General features: G+C 41.7%; 1 long non-coding RNA gene across 4 annotated transcripts in view; it reads left to right on the top strand.

Annotated features, from left to right (window-relative positions):
- LOC144772629 (uncharacterized) overlaps positions 1 to 17,596 on the top strand; it is a 143,844-nt gene that overhangs the window by 10,244 nt on the left and 116,004 nt on the right. The window contains exons 1-2 of one of the 4 annotated variants that reach the window (XR_013599816.1): positions 8,355 to 12,096; positions 12,277 to 12,436. This is a non-coding gene — a long non-coding RNA (uncharacterized LOC144772629). Of the gene's footprint in view, positions 1 to 8,354; positions 12,097 to 12,276; positions 12,451 to 17,596 lie in introns of those variants that run through there. The other 3 variants (XR_013599815.1, XR_013599814.1, XR_013599813.1) reach the window with 3 other exon arrangements.

Below are 17,596 nucleotides of genomic sequence, written 5' to 3'. Positions count from 1 at the left end.
AAATTTGAGAAATTAATGGTGATCAGAAATGTGAAAAGTGCTCTGAAAAAACTAGGGATGTAGCCTTGGGTAAATTTGCAGAAATCATAAGCAGAAATATGAGTGCTTCGATCACAACAGGAATGTGCAAGACTGATGAGCAGAATTTTGGGAAATATTTACTGAGTAGCAAAGGGGGAGAGTGGATAAACCCAAAAAGTAGAATTGCGAAACATTGATTTTTAGATCAAAACGCAAAATTTGATGTCAAGGGAACCACAATAATGCGGAGTCTGGGCAGTGTGCAGAGCCACGTATCTATAGGCTGCCTTATTTTGACCAATAGTTGCCTCAATTTCTAAATCACTGACCTTTTCAAAGCTTTTCTCTATTTGTAATTGGCCGGATTATAGTTAAACGTGGAGAATTTAGTCCACTTTACTACAATTGACTTGTTAAAGTGTGTTTGTGTATGTGTAACTGTCCTCTGTGGTGAAGCGGGGGCTTAATCATTCAGGGCCCTGTGTCATCCGAAGGCCTGTAAGCATCTTGAAGGTATGGGAATCTGTGACCTTTTGCCACATTCTGCATGGGAATCCCATCATTTTGCCTTATGCCACTGGGGGGTGTTTTATCTCACACACAGGTAGTATTTTTCGACAGCTGCAGTCAACCAAACAAAAGAAGTGTAGCGATGACCTGCAAGGTGATAATGCTGGGTTGACATTTCCATATTTTTGCAACTCTACTTTCAACAATCGCAAGGAAACTTTATCTTTATGAAAACAAAATTCTACATGGGAGTTTTATAAGGCAGATCCGTAGACAACTTAATGAAGTCTTTTGAACGGCCACCTATTGTCAGATGAGCAATCTAGGTCTGCAGGCAACCCAGTCTGGAAATTGTAGTAAGTGTAAGTCACCCACTCAGTATGAAGTGTATTAGGAAAACAATCTGTAGCCGACAAGAAATCATTGGTCGAATTCTTTTTCTGTTTTTCCTCATTTAACAGCCCCACAAAGTTTTTCTCTTGTGGGCCTAGTCCTTTGCTGAAAGACAATAGAAATACTTGGTAGAGCTCATTTTCACTTGGTATGGTTCATTGTAATTGGGCTTCAATTTCTTACTGCAACGTGGAGTAAGAACAGCATATTTGTGGATGCTGTAAGAAACAGACTACAGGTATCTCCTATGATGAGGGCCTTTAATGTCTACCTCGTTCAAAATTACCCAGTGTGTAAAACATTAGGGATTCCATCTGCTCTGGCATGGAACCTACCAAAAGTGCCAGCTCCCTTCTTTAACAAAGTTCCTTCTTTGGTACAAGACCCCAATAGGAAACATGAGACTGGAAAGGCCAGAGGGGCAAAATCAACGAGACCTTTGTTCATCAACCTTAATTCATGCCATCAGAGCTGAAGGTTTCTTTGCTGCTGCCAAACAAGGTTCAGGAACCAGATGACTCATCAGGTCCATGTCCATCTGCTTGTCAGCTGTTCCCTTATTGACCAGGAAGGCCTTCTTATTGATAGGCTGTCCTGCATGAATATTTTCCAGGTTGTTATAAACTGCATATTCTCATTTTGGTGTGACAGATCACCTTAATCATTTTGGAATCCCTATGTTGCTGCAGGTAATTCACATCAAAGGACCGTTCGTTTTGCCAGATTTGTATCCATATGGGGACGTACAGTCATAGTTTGAAGGGGTTGCTCAAAAATATTTGTACATAAAGGGGACAAAGGTAGATACTGTTACAGCACAACCACAGTCACACCAGATTCTTTTGGATTTTACGATACTTTTCAATACATGTTGGATCAACATTTAATCTGAAAGTGGAAGCAAAAAAGGCAATACTTTGGGCCTGATTAGATCTTGATGGGACTACAGTTGTCCTACTGTGGCAGTGGTTCCAAGTACTCAGTCAAGCTGATGGCGTTCTGCCCTCCGTATTAAGATGTGGCACGACAAACTGTGTAACTGCTGCATCAATGGTCTTCTCAGCTGACTACCAGTACTTCGTCGCCATCATGCCAGTGGGTTTGCGTCGAGCCGTCGTCCCTGTTCTGCTGACAGTGTCCTGGCGGCAGTTTGCTGATGGAAAGAGCCCTTGGTGAAGTGGAGACTGGTAAGTAGTACTTTTTTGTCTAATACACATACGTTGTGTTTTCAACAATAAACATATGTTGGTAATGTATAATGGCCTTTTTTGTTACATTTTGCATGTCACACCCACAGGCACCAGGAGCACAACACACAAGCACCACAAAATGTTGTTTTTGTGTCCATACAGGTGTGTTCATTTTACCTTGTTAAGTTGTAAAATGAACACTAATGTATTACACATAAAAAACTGTATGTAAGAGCAATGCAAAAAATACACGAAGCTACAGCAGTTGTCAAAACACACAATTCATAGTAATACAGTTGTAAAAGTAGCTTAACTAGATCCCGGGCGACAATGGAGTTGGATAGTGTCGCGGTGGAGTCAGAGCAGCAGAGGAGGGACCCGGAAAATTGAGTTGAGAACGGAAGTCAGAAACAGGAAAAAAGTTATGTTTTTACTTTATTTCCTACTATTCCGCCAACTCAAAGAAGGAGGTTTTCCCACCACAGTTGCCTCAATGGAAAGGCACATTGTAATTAGCTCAGCGGGAATGTTGGCTGACTGATGCGGACAGCTGCTTCTTCCTCTGACACCGTCGTGGCAGGCAAACAATCCCGGCGGAGTCTGCAGCACTCGAGCGGTCTTTAGTCTATAGACCCGCTAACATCTAAATATAGCAGGCGGTGAAACTGTTGAAAAAGCGATGGCTGGACCAGGTCCGCCAACATCTAAATTAGGCCCTCAGTCCATGACTTTAGAGATCAGCAGAGGCATACTATGAGAAAGTGAATCATTAGTTTGAGTGGATGGTAGTCAACCACAAGTAATAACGTTGCTATTATTAGGCTCAGTAAAGGATTCACTAATTTAAACTTGAGCTCAACCCCTGGTATCTGTGGTATAGAACGGATCGGCTTAACCTAAGAAAATGTGTAAAGCATTCAGAAGTACTAAAACAAATGTGAAAACAGAGCACAATAAAAAAATTCCCACTCTAATTTATAATGGAGAATAATTTAATGAACAATATGACACGCCAATACAACAAAAATCAAATAATGGGACGGGAGATATAAATTAAAGTTTTTAAATGAAAATGACACTACAACGTGCAAAGATCCAGTCACGGACTATAGATCATGCCAGACCAGGGCTGCCTGCAGTAATTCACCTTTCAGATACAGGGATTGTTTTTGTACCAGTCAAAGAGATACCTTTTCTTAGAAACAGTTCTGAATGTTGATGGGGTCAGTAGCGTTGAATGCAGCACTTTGAAGCAGAAGAAGGGTTTGATGTTGAAGGATTGCAGGAGGACAGGATCCCGATGTGGTCATAGACGAAAGTGGGAAGGCTCAGAGAAGAAGTTCACGATTCATGCAGAAAATGTCACAGTGAAGTTGTTGGTGGTAGGTCTTTGTCTCTGGAGCTCTGAATTCCCTCAGCGGAGCAGCGCTGCACGCTGGGGCTGAGGAAGGGGTTAATGCCAGATGCAGATTCGATGCCGATCAGGGTGACAAACGTAGTGGGTTCTGCGGGAATTCCAATCTCACTGGCGATGCACCCTTGGCATATCGGCTGGCAGGTAGATCAGTGCACCCTTGGCATATCGGCTGGCAGGTAGATCAGTCCCAGTCCTATGTCGGTTCTCTTGAAGAAAAGTTGCCAAAACGTTTCCAAGTCCAAATGTTTAGGGTTAGGCAGGAGGAGAACAATCTGATAGCAGGCAAGGGTTCCAGTACCACAGGAACAGCACTTGAGGGTGGCAGGACTCACCCCAAGGGAAGCTACCAGAGGGTCCAGGGCAAGCCCAGTTGAGACTAGTCCAGGAAGGGCTTTTTGCAGCTTTTGCGTCCCAGTAGCTTAACAATAGCTTAAGACCCTTCAAGTCTACTTCTCTATCCTGGGTGCAAGGGGAGCAGGTCCAGCTCTTAGAAAAAGTACTGCACCTGATGTTGAGACCTCTGAGGATAACCCAGTCTTCCATAAGTCCAGTAAGGTTCTGAAGAGGTTGCCCTGGGGTCCTACATTATGCCTGGGACTAGCCTGTGGGGTTGAGTTTTGGTTTCTCCCTAAACAATATGGAAAAAGTTCTCAAGGCTGACACTACCCACTTTTGCAGCAGTTCCTGTATGCCCTACTACAAACAATGGTACACTGCCCCTCTCAGAACCTTTCTTTACCTGTGCAGAGCTCCGGTGCCCACTATAAAGATTTATTCAGGGAAATTAGCATTCCCTCCTCTGTCGTCACTAAATACTGGTTATGGGGACAGTTACTTTACCCCTGGGATTGGAGCTTTACTAGTTAGTGGGACAAAGAAAGGGGGCAGACCTAATTCAGCTACATCGATCTGCTACTGGGTAGGTCTCTTTGAAGTTAAGTTCCTGGATATTGCCCAGATGGTCATCCTGTCAGAGGAACAGGACAACTCCTCACAACCAAGGCCTTTGTCTCAATCTGGGAGCTACTTCACCTCATCGAGGAGTTATTTATTTCTGGGGTGTCTGTTCATGCAATTGGGCATTTAGAGCCTTTGTTTAGGCAGATAAAAGGTGCGATTTTAAAAGTACCTTTTGTAAAATAATGGTTAGAAATAGGACTTTACCCTTGGATATGGCTTGTAATAAATATTCTAAAAATCCAGGAATGCACTTTGTAGCTTGTTTCTAAGCAAATATAACATTATTTAATTGTAATAGTATACTTAAATGCTTTCCTATGGAACAGCTAACCCTGCTACAGGAAATAGCTTTTGGGGCCTTGTCCCGATAAGGGCATGTTTTATATTAAACCTTTAATGTCCTGATTTTAATCACCATGCACCCTTCCTTCTATTGCATTTAGGCCTACTTTTGAGTGACTTTTTAATATTTAAAAGGAGGGGTTAGGTCTGTAAAAAGGGGTTATTTTAACAGTTCTAATTTGTAGTTTAAGCCTGCAAGCCAGTTTACTGGTGGCAGGCCTGCATTCATGTTTTGCACCTTTTCTCTAGTGGTGGCCCAATGTGTGCTGCAGCCCACTATCGACATTTATCTTTCAGGGCACTGTGTGCCATATACTAGGGATTTATAGGTAAGTTAAATATGCCAGTTAGGAGTGTAGCCTATTTCAACTTGTTTTGGGAATCAGAACACATGCACTGGGGCCTGTTTAGCAGAGCTCCAGTGCAGAGTCAACAACCCAACATCACCAGCCCAAGAAAATAGGGGTGATCATGCAAAAAGAGGAATTTTCCTACAAATAATTAACTACATCTCTGTTTTGTTGGAGAAATAGCCACTTCGCTTTGACGTTTCCAATCACAAAACTAAAAGGGAGCTTACGGTTTCCAAATGCATTTGAGTGAACCAAGCCTCACTCAGTGATTATAATACCCACCCATCACTCTAAAAAACCCTCATTCACACATATAGCCCCACTCACATAGAGGTGAAGCTCCTAAACATCTTTTGAAATGAAATGCTACGATGATTATTTTCATTCAGGCCTGTAGTGTTGTGATTGTCCTCTCAATTTATGATTGATTGGCAAAGAGTTGTTACAACTTTATATAGTTTCTCCCCTCAAAGCAGATGGGTTGATGGATGAGGTATCATGCAACCGTATTAGTGGCATTTCGGATGTATATTTCCATCTGACAATAATTCTATCTGACAATAATTAACAGCGCAATGGACATTTCAGACATTAGCTTCATATTAGCACTGCTCAGCCATCTACACCCACGTTTTCCATTCTGATGAAGGTAAAAAAAGCTAAGGATTGTAATTTCAGTGGACACAGCTAGTCCTCTACCCAACCTGATCAGAACATTTTAGGTGGGGGGCGGGATGGTCAGTTTGCTTTATACAACACAAGGGGATGATGGACGGAGTGCTGAAACTTTTCAGACACTCATCCCCAGTCACAGATCTGGGTTGAATCCATCATCCTTCTTTAGCTAACTTTGCCACCCCAGTGTGTATTTCCATCTGACAGTAATTAACAGCGCAATGGACATTTCAGACATTAGCTTCATATTAGCACTGCTCAGCCATCTACAACCACGTTTTCCATTCTGATGAAGGGAAAAAAAGCTAAGGTTTGTAATATCAGTGGACACAGCTAGTCCTCTACCCAACCTGATCAGAACATTTTAGGTGGGGGCGGGAGGGTAAGTTTGCTTTATACAACACAAGGGGATGATGGACGGAGTGCTGAAACTTTTCAGACACTCATCCCCCGTCACAGATCTGGGTTGAATTCATCATCCTTCTTTAGCTCACTTTGCCACCCCAATTCGGACTCAGCTATATGCAAATCAGTCTTGACCCTGTGCCTCATGGGAACAGTCCAGCCCGAACTGCAAGGCCATGTCTTCACTGGACCTGAAACAAGCGTCCTGGGACCGGTTTCTGGGTAACACCCTTCATCAGCCAGGCTAGCTTGAATCCAGTGGCAAAGTAAGCAAGCAACCCATGTCCGGAAATAGCCTGCCAGCTTAGGGCGAACAAAGCAAACACAAGGGGATGATGGACGGAGTGCTGAAACTTTTCAGACACTCTTCCCCCAGTCACAAATCTGGGTTGAATCAATCATCATTCTTTAGCTCACTTTGCCACCCCAGTTCAGACTAAGCTATATGGAAATCAGTCTTGACCCTGTGCCTCATGGGAACAGTCCAGCCCGAATTGCCAGGCCATGTCTTCACTGGACCGGAAACAAGCGTCCTGGGACCGGTTTCTGGGTAACACCCTTCATCAGCCAGGCTACCTTGAATCCAGTGGCAAAGTAAGCAAGGGACCCAGGTGTGGGCATACCCTGCCAGCTTAGGGCGAACGAAGCAAACACAAGGGGATGATGGATGGAGTTCTGGAACTTTTCAGACACTCACCCCCAGTCACAAATCTGGGTTGAATCAATCATCATTCTTAAGCTCACTTTGCCACCCCAGTTCAGACGCAGCAGGGTCAAGACTGATTTGAATATGGCTGGGTCCAAACTGGAATGGCATGGGGAGCAAAGAAAACTATGGATTTAGATCCAGATATCTGTACTGGGGTGAATGTATGACATTGTTCTGCATTCTGTCCATCAATTTTTCTTTTTGCATTTGTCACTCCGAGTAGGACGGGTATGCCCAGATGTGGGTCCTGTGCTCTCCATGCCACTGTAGTCAAGCTATCCTGGCTGATGAGGGCTGAAAGCCCAAACCCGGTCCTAGGATGCTTGTTTCCAGTCCAGGGAGGACCTGGCCTGGCAGTTTGGGCTTGACTGTTCACATTGGGCGCAGGGTCAAGACTGATTTGCATATGGCTGAGTCCAAACTGGTATGGCATGGTGAGCAAAAAAACGATGGATTTATGCCCAGATCTCTACTGGGTGAATGTATGACATTGTTCTGCATTCTGTCAATCAATCGTTCTTTTTGCTTTATACAACACTACTAAATAGGATTGAGACAAACGCTGCATTTATTAATTTGGTTGCATGATTTGATGATTTTGAAACACCCAGATGAAGGAAGTGTCTCTTTTTCTGATACTTCTGAATCATTGTTAGGTCATCAGGGTATTCACATGAGATAAATGTACATTGGGTAATTCTAACTTGAAACGGTTGACATAGTTTGGTTAATCCCTAACAAGTCTAGCGCGGATCAAGAACTTGCGAACCACCACTAAACAGCCATCACATAGATGCCCTATGGTGCCAGATTTCAGGTCAGTGAAAGCACAGATTTAGGCTGATGGCCACGTTTAAGGATGCCTAAACCTGGTGGCATGATTAAAGAAACCTACGTTTTGTAATGCTGTCTTAAATATCTAGATTGACTGATTGCATGGATCACAGATCCACCACTCACTGGCTGGAAAATACAAGGGAAACCGGACAATGAGTAGTCTCTAGAAAACTTGACCATAAATAGTCACTTTGAAGTCAAAACAAAATGTTTTGGATAAAGGTATTGCGATTCAGGGTGGTACACGCAGATATAAGAATAAAAGTTGGGGGCATAGACTGATTTAGCATTGAATTTCTAATTTTTGTATGTATAGTGATGAGATGCAAATTCCTTAAGACCGCTAAAAAAAAAAAATTGTATATGTAGAAATGCTGTGTTTATTAGTGAGATTAGCTGTTCATTTTGTCAATGAATACATACATATATATATATATATATATATATATATATATATATATATATATATATATATATGTTTCTTATCAATGTGACATCTAGATTGATTTACTTAATATAGAAATTGTCCTAGGCCAGATGTACTTCAGAAACTATATTAGACAAATTAACGTCCATTATCATTGGGGAAAAAAGTAGCATTCTTACACATCAACTTCTGCATTCTGAATCTTGTCAATATTGTAACCACCTTAAGTCGAAATCTCTAACATGTTTAGGGGTTGCTTTGTATTTTTTCTGTTGCAGTTACTCTTAAGCACTGCAGCATATTCTATTCAAATGAGACTGTTACAGACATTAGCGATCCCTATTTGTGATGGCTCTTACATGTACCACAATCCTTTCAGGAAAGGGGCTCATCATTCTGTCGATATAACTGTTTTCAGTTACATTTAAAAATATATATATATATATATCCCTATGGTGCATGCATATTTATGAAGATTTAATATGATTTCTTTGTTTTAATTTAAAGTTAGCTTTCCGTTATTAAAATTTACCCTATAACTAAGTGCTATGCAGTAGATTGGTTTACTCTTGGTTTTCCCCGATTGATATCTGATACGCCTGTGGAGAAATTGACTCCTCTAAAAGTAACACTGGGGTGATTCCTTATTGAGCTTTATTTCCTTGTTTCTTTAAAGCCCCCTAAGTGTTATGAGACAGTAGCTTTTAGTCTTATGGTAGATGTGGTTTCATTAGTATGGTTCTTTGATATTTGTAAACTTTCACACCTTATTTTAGATACTGTCTCCTCATCTGCATGGAGAAACGTACTGCTATTGCCATTTTCAGAAGAAAAAAACTTTGTTGAAGTTGTTACAACTTTGCCAACGTACAGTTCATATACTTTACTAGTATTACTTTTAAAAACTGGCATTTTTAAAAAGTGCTTACAAATTTAAATTCTCAATGGATTGCCTTTATGTCTATGTTTATAACAGAATGTACAAATCGTAAATTGGTCGATCATGCTTAGAAATGGAACCCTTTACGTAAACATTGTAAACCCCCCTTTTCATTATAAAATGTTTTCAACAGAAAAAGAATAAAGGCCCTTCTATTGAATAGGAGCAATACTAGATTACCCACACAATAGATTAAACACAATGCACAACAAAAGATCTGGAAAAAAGCAAAATACAGGACCTTCCACACAGCCTCCATAAATAAATAAAAAAATTGAGTGCTATTGAGATTCTGCTTGGCTCTCATTTTGTTACTTATTTTGTTTGTATTTGTTTTATATTTATGCTTGATAATTGTTTTCTTTAATGTTAGAAATTGAAAGCAGGCTTTGAATGTTAAAAAAATAATAAGTTTAAACAGAAAATGTCACATTTTCCATAGTGTTTTCTAAAGTTTTCTTGTCATAGGGCATTCAACACCTCATTTAAGATGTACTTAAAATCATTTTATTTACTCTTCTTAGTAACATTTACCTAACTATGTTCAGTTGTCTGCTAACTGAAATTAAAGTTTAATGTGATAGAAAACACCCTTTTAATTAATTCACTCTAAAAATCCTTTCGTGAAACCTTTGTAACTAATAGACGTTGACACCAAAGCTGTATTTGCCAACATTTTATTTTTTAAACATTCATTCTGGAATTCCGACTTAGACTTTTTGGATTTGCACCAATTTGAAACCACCTTCTGTCATTATCAGGAGAATGCTTATACCAGAGACCTTAAAATCTGTTTCCTGAGTATCTCTGAACACAGTCACAAAGCAATACTGTGCCAATATTACAAATACATTGTAGAGTAGTGTCCGATTTGACAGTGTAATTCTGGAAAAAAAATCTGGGGAAAATTACAGCTACACAATTTTTTTTTGCAACAGGAACCGGCATACATCAGATAATGTATGGAATACACAGTTATGTTCCTGTTAATGTTGATACCCAAAACCCAAGGTGTTTGCATGTTACCACTTTGCCCTTTTTGTCTCCTGACTACTTTAAGACTCCTTCCTTGCTCCGCGTAATGGTGCATTTGCTTTTTCCAGTGAGATCCACCTTCATAGGTGAAAGATTCACAGAAGTAACCTGCTTATACCACTAAGTTAGGGCATTTTTTGTACCCGCTGCTACGCAGTCTCAGGCTCTCAAAGTGCTACACATTACATTTTAATAAGTATGTTATGTTAATTTCAACTTCAGACCAAATGGATCTGTATGATATTGGAGAAATAAGTCTTTATTTTACTATGACAGACATTTTGAGAAGGTTTTACCCTAATGGCAGAATTGACCCTCTGATTATACACATGGCCTTCAAGATACTATGGAAAGTACATTTCACCAGAACCTGTTCAGTATGATGGTTCATATTACTGCTTAGAAGAATACACTGGCTATATCTCCCCTTAACGAGCAGTTTCTAATGAGCATGTCTGCGGTCTAAAGAGATCTAAAGGGCAAATTGTTTTGTGTAAGGAAACATTAACAGTTTATTAGGAGATTTCATATCTACTTACCATACATGTGTTAATCTGCTGCCTTTAAAGAGCTTATGTTAGATACCTGAGAGTAGCCCTCTTCATTTACATAATGTTTAATGTTGCTTTTTTCCGAACTATAGACCGGTTTCCTGACATTGAGCTTTGCACTACTGATTATAGCATACTGCCTTGTTGTCTGTGCAACCTAAGGTCGAGGAATCAGTCCTTTACCTATTGCTCAGTCTGATGGGACATCTCAAACAAGGTTGTAGTTATTATTTTCCTCTGCTTGTGATAAAACGATTATTGGTGTTTTGCTAAACACATCCTCCGAAGGAACCAGTTTTCCTGGACCTTTCAAGTTTAGACGCTGTAGAAACTGAGCCTGGCAGTGATGAAATCTATCCATGCAAACTCTTCCTTGGTTGCGCTTGTCAGACTATTTTACCCGGATGTGCAATTGAAATTATTGCGTATGCTTTTCCAACGCTTTCACTATTTATAATGATACATTTGAGTATGCTTTTAAAATAAAACATTCAAGATAAACGCACCTGGGGGTGTTTTCAGATGTAAAGAACTTGTTTCTCTTGTCTCAGTCAAACAGGCCCATATACCCTCAAGGTCCATTAAGCCTTGTGTGTTCTATGCAACATCAAAAGCAGCATTAAATAATATTGAAGAAAGTGGCACATTTGCTGTATTTTGTCAGGCTGTGGCTGCGATTGTAGGGTACACAGATGCTTCTTGGATGCTTTTGTCCCCCAAATTACTCAAGTGGTGAGAAGAGTGTAGTTTTCATCAACGAATGGGGCTTGTGAACACTGTAGACATAAGTGAAACAGTTGTGTCTTTAGGAGATTTAGCCCAGACCCTCCTTCATTTCTATCTGACTGCAGCAAAAAGTATTTATGGAAGAGGCACTGTAAACTAAAACAAAAGTGCAATGAAAATAGTGTATTGAAATGTATGACGATACATGGTTTTGTACCATAACGGTTGTGGTTCCAAAAATGAATCATAGGCAGCATTACCATTTTTTAGATTTACAATAAGCCCAACTGACTAAAAAAAAGTACAAATAATGGATGGCGAGTTTGGTGCAGGGTTTGGGGCATTACAATCGACATTTCTGTAAACAGACCTCGAGGATATATATTTCCATATTCTGACAATTTTATGCAGTTTCAGGTGGAAGTTCAACAGTTCCAGTCCAGACTCTTGCTATTAAGCCTTATTTCAGTGTCTCTGTTTGTGTAGGTACAAGTGGTAGCCTTCAAAAAGTGTGGGTTTGAACCTACCAGGATGGCTGACTTATAAAGATAGTCACTGAAGAAGAATCCTTGCTTTTCCTTCAAGCAGCGTTGTCTTCTGCACAGGTTGGTATTTTCAGTCAGTGAAAGAAAATCCTTTCTGATCTCACTAAAAGGTTATAGTTTGCACAAGCAATGTTTGACAAAATTTGGGCTGCGCCTTCCCGTCTGCAAAGCTAGTCTCAAACATAATTACAGTGTTCCTTTTATGTTTGTAATGTCTTCAGGCAATTATTTTCCTTCCAGTTTTAGGACTGTATCTCTTACTTGCCCCACATGTGATGCTGTTGCTGCCATCCATTCTGTATTCTCTCGGGGCTTAGTGGGATCTATATCCAGCCAGTGTAATAGATGATGATCGTCTTCTCAAAAGCGATACTAGATCTCCAGCAGCAGACCAGAAACGGTAATATTCCTAATGTAAGTGGTCTTGAGAAGATTCTAGTACAAACAATACCACTGCCATAAATATTCTGAACAGACCCAGAGGGTGTGGTTTGCTCAGCTTATGTAGGCAGTACAATCATTCTGACCTCTGTCAATTCCTCATGGCATATCTACTTACACTGTATGTTGATTTACGAAAGTAGAAATTCATTTATTGTAGTAAGCACCTACTCATGAACCGCATTTCATAGTGAGAGGGTTTCCTTGAGTGGACATAATTTACACACACTAACAAAAAAGTCTCCCTTTTTGGTCTTAGGTTCCCCAGGAGTGAATTAGTTTGATTAGTTGCCTAGTCTGGTATTGATATTACTTTCAGTTGCTTTCGTTCAGGTGTACCTCAGGAGGCTAAAAAGATCCTTGATCTTGAAGTCCTGGAGCTGCTAAAAGAGGATCTGCACCTACTAAATCTCAGTCATAGAAAGTTTTAGATGCGTCTAGTGTTCCACTCCCCCCGATTTGTGTAAAAGGCAGCTGATTGCTCGACAGTCTGTAGAAACTTCTGCTTGCTTACAGCTGAAGATTTGGCTCCTGATCCACTACTAAAGCTCTTGCATCCGAAAGGCCGAGCAGAATTATATGCGATAATCCTATGATCGTGATGGTGCAGTATGTTATGCTTGTCTGCTTTACTAGATCACGACCTTTCCAGTATCACATGTAACTGTTTTCTTTGGCTCAAGAAGAGATTTATGTTTCTACTGTGTTTGAATATGTTGCAGCTTGTTCCATTTGCCAGGACGAAGCCAACGTTTTTAAGATGGCAATATTCTTTTGAAGGACATGCTCATTAATAAGTTCCCTTCATCTCTTTATTCTGACTCTTAATATGAATAGAGTGCTGTGTTTGGCCTTTAAAATCACTTTCAGCCTTTGCATAGTTATTTTTTGAGTTGTTAATGCTCAAGACTTCCTTTTATTGTTTATATTACATCTGTAGAAGGGTAACTAAACTGGCATTATTAGCAGAATGATTGTGTGTTCTCTCTACAAAGGACAGTTTTAATATACCCACTCTCCCTAGGAGTGACATAGAAATATTATATGCACCATAAGGATGGACCCTCCAGTGATGCTACTTTTTCTCCGTGGTGCGTTCCCTCTTTGTAGCCACTGGAAAATGTAGGGCACCCCTCGCAACATTGATGGAGGGTAAGGTTTCCATAGTGGTATGCTAGTCGCCCTTAATATGAAGTTTATGTGAAGTAAAGCATGTCCCCCAACACCTTTGCTCCAACAGTAAGTAGTAAGTTAGTACAGGTCACAACACAATACCTGCTGCCAGAGATAGCAGCAAAGATGAAAGATAGGTCACAGAGCATAATTCCAGCTGTGGTTTATTAAGCAGAAATTAGATATTTATGGCAGCATGTTTTTTTTTTTATCCACACTATAGGTCATGACAGGAAAACTAGAATCTCGCATGTGTCAACACAATCTGAGCCACAGAATTTTGTAATCTGATTGACGTGAAACTGATCCTAATATCTTTTGGCAAAATACTGCTTTCCGATAGGTTTAATTTTGCTGTGCAGATTCTGCTTTCACTTTGAGACTGCAGTGAATATGAACGAGCACTACAAGTATTTAAGCAGTTTGTGGGGCGGCTGATGGAGTGACAATGTACTATAAAGACTTAAACAAAACTCTGCTATACATTGCAAGGATATTACAAGTCACCTTGGAGTTCCTTGGACTTATAAAGGAACTCTGCCTTCGGCCTCTTTCCCCTATATGGTCATGGAACTCCTTGATGACTTGCTACATCCTTTTAATGTACAACAAACTATACTTTATTCCACGTATAATAGTTGCATTCATTAGACCCTCTGTTAGGAAAAATGATGCCACTGATCTTTAATTCCAGTTTGGGGTGACTGGTAGATAACATCCGCATGCTCACAGGCCTAACCACCCACAGGGAAGAAGTTCTTGCTTTTCCTCAGACAACCTGAGGAAAGAAGCAGCTCACTCGCCTAAGTGCTGTGTGTGCCTGGTAGTCGGGAAACAGGGCTATCCTGCTACTTCCAACAGACTTGGTGTGCTGCCAGCCAGTGCACCAGATCCCACACACTGTCTGAAGTAAAGGTGGCTACCTGGTCTTCCTAAGCTGCACGACTGCTCTCCTCGCTCTGTCGTTACTGGTAAAAGGAATTCATGCTAGGCAGATCATTTTGAAGGAAAGGGTTGGGGGCCAGTGTTGTACTTAACTTCATAACGAATTAATATTGTAACTGTACGTAAAAAAAGATACTGGTGCTCATTTCTATATTCCGTCACCTTAGAATGGCAATTAGCTACTGCCTTCCGTCTGTATGGTAATTGACCTCTTTGCGTACTTGAAACATCCTTCGAACTACTGTGAGACACTTTATTTCATGTGTTCATATATTTTGGATCACCTCCGCTTAAAGTAGTGCCAGAAGAATGCATTAAAATGTCATGGATGTTGAGGTAGGTCTTATCAGTTTGCGATATGTTGGTCAATGGTTTTGTAATCAAAAGGGACAAGTGCAGGAAATAAGTGTTTTACTACAAAAAAGTTCATGAGTAAAACATATGTCCGGTCTTTATACCTCCGATTTGTAAGTTCTCCAGTATTCAATCTTTCATAGATTCACATGCTTGTATCTTCCCCGTCGTCATGGTGGGAGTCTCCCGGTATATAATAACCATAGCAGTAGAAGAAAAAACTGCCTGGAAGCCATAGAGTAGTGAAACCACTAGGTAACCTCTCCTCCTCATTATGTGGCCCAAACTACAGCCAATCAGCAGCCAGCACCAGCCTACACCATTCCCAGCAGAGCCACCATACCTCAGATTTCCAACCGCCTTCGTGTGAGAAGGAGTCTCCCTGAGCTCTGCTCAGTTTATTCTCTCTTCACTGAACTTTTGACCTTTCACAGTTGGAAGTCAGGTACTGTTCTTTATTATCAAACTTGATTTCTTTCAATATGTCTGAAAACTCCAAGAAGAGCCTTTTCAGAGCTTGCAGGTCCTGTGGCAAGGCCAGACTGTATTCTGAAGATCCTCACAAGGAATGCTTGTACTGTTTGTACCCTAAGCATATTCCTAAGGACTGCAAATATTGCCGGACCTTCTCTGCTAAAACACTGAAGGATAGAGAAGCGCGCCTCTTGTTATGGCTTCAGAAAAGGAAAACTCATGACTCGGAGTCTGAGGGAGAAGCCAAGGGACACACCTCTAAGAAATTGAAAAGAGGGTCCTCTGAGGAAAAGGGTGAGGTGAAGAAACAAAAATCAGGAAGATCTAAGGAAGGTGAACCTTCTACTTCACTCCCTCCAACTCCTCTCAAGCCTTCCTCAGAAAAGAAGGCTCCGTCGTCGCTTCCGTCGACGAAATCTACTGAGATTCCAGTCAGACCGTCGACGAGGCCGTCGACGACCTCGACGACGACCGTCTCGTCAACGACGACGACGACGACAATCTCGACGACGACAGCTTCGTCGACGACGATGACGACGACGACTCCGTCGACGGTGAGTGCCAGACCTTCGTCGACGGCAAGATCTTCGTCGACGAGTATCCCGCCGACGATGCGAATGATTGTCCCGTCGACGGTCCCGTCGACGGCCCCGTCGACGATGAAAAAATCGTTGGCGATGCCATCTCCAACAAGAATAACATCAACATATATTTCTATAAAGAGCATTGCTCCGTCGACGGGAGCGTTGACGAGCAAAAAAGGTGAATTTTCTACGCCCAAAATTTCACCCTTGCTGCCCTCTACCATTCTGGACTGTCAGGAATCAGAGGAGGAAGGTTCTGTTGGTGTTGCTTACAGTCCTTCGCAACTCCATATTAAACATCAGGATTCCGAGGAGGAAGACCACCAGGGGGCACAGGAACACTTCTCTTTTACGGAGCGGCCGGTCAAAGGCCAGATGAGATACGAGTCATTTCACCAGGCCTACCACTATGATGATGAAGAAGAAGTGGATACGCCTGTGCGGGAAGAGGCCATGTCGGTGCCTATGTCTTTAATATCGGACCTTAGAAGCATGATTGATAGCTATTATCGTCGCTTTCCTGAAGATAATGCTCCTGCGGCCACTGGAAAAATATCTCAACCTGCAAAGGAAATACCACTGGCTCAGCCGCCGCCTCCTCCTCTTCAGAAGGAGGTCCAAAACGTTATTACAATTCGTGATGACTTAAATGATTCAGATCAGGATGATCAAGAGGAGGAAGGGGAACTTCCTCAGGATGAGGAAGTTGGAGATGAGTGGGATCAATATATTGCTCCAACGTCCCCGGCTTCACCTTTGCCTCAGTCAAGCTCTCCTCCAGAGGACATAGCAAGCTTTCATGATTTGATGGGAAAAGCGGCAAAGAGATTTAAGCTGGATATGCCAATCAAGGAAAGCGAATGCTTCCTTTATGATTTCAAGGAGTCCTCCAGGAAGTCGGTAAGAGCCATTCCTATTATTGAACATATATGGGATGAAGGGCTCAAACTAATGAAGAATCCTGCATCAGTCCCAGCATCCATACCCAAGCTGGACAAAAAGTATCGTGCTGTAGAGAAGGCTCCAGCATGTCTTATTGGTCATCCTCGACCGGACTCAGTTGTAACTCAAGCAGCGCAAAAGCGCTCCAAGAACCCTATGGCAACATGTCTGGTGCCCCCCGATAAGGAGGGCAAGAAGATGGACGGCATAGGTAAACGTTTTGCAGTCATGGCAGCAGCTTCCATCAAGGCTACCAACGCGATGGCCCTTCTGAGCCGATTCAATAGACAGATGTGGTCTGACATCGCTCCATTACTGTCGCACCTTCCGGAGGACAAGAAAGAGGAGGCGAATACCATCCTGCAGGATGGGGCTAGAGCGGCGTCGGAGTCCATAGACTTGGCAATGGACATAGTGTCTATAGCTTTCCGCCAGATGGCAGGAGCGGTAACCCTACGGAGACAAGGATGGCTCAAGGCTACGTCCTTTCGGCCGGAGGTCCAGGCTAAAATATTGGACATGCCATTCGATGGCGAAAGCCTCTTCGGTAAACAGATTGATGAAACGTTACAAGGGATAAAAGCAGATACTGATACTGCTAGATCCTTGGGATCTTTACAGCAAGGTCGTTATCAGTCCTTTCGTGG

This window comes from Lissotriton helveticus, chromosome 8, assembly GCF_964261635.1.
Source record: "Lissotriton helveticus chromosome 8, aLisHel1.1, whole genome shotgun sequence".
NCBI lineage: Eukaryota > Metazoa > Chordata > Amphibia > Caudata > Salamandridae > Lissotriton > Lissotriton helveticus.
This window is presented reverse-complemented; position numbering and strand designations above follow the sequence as displayed.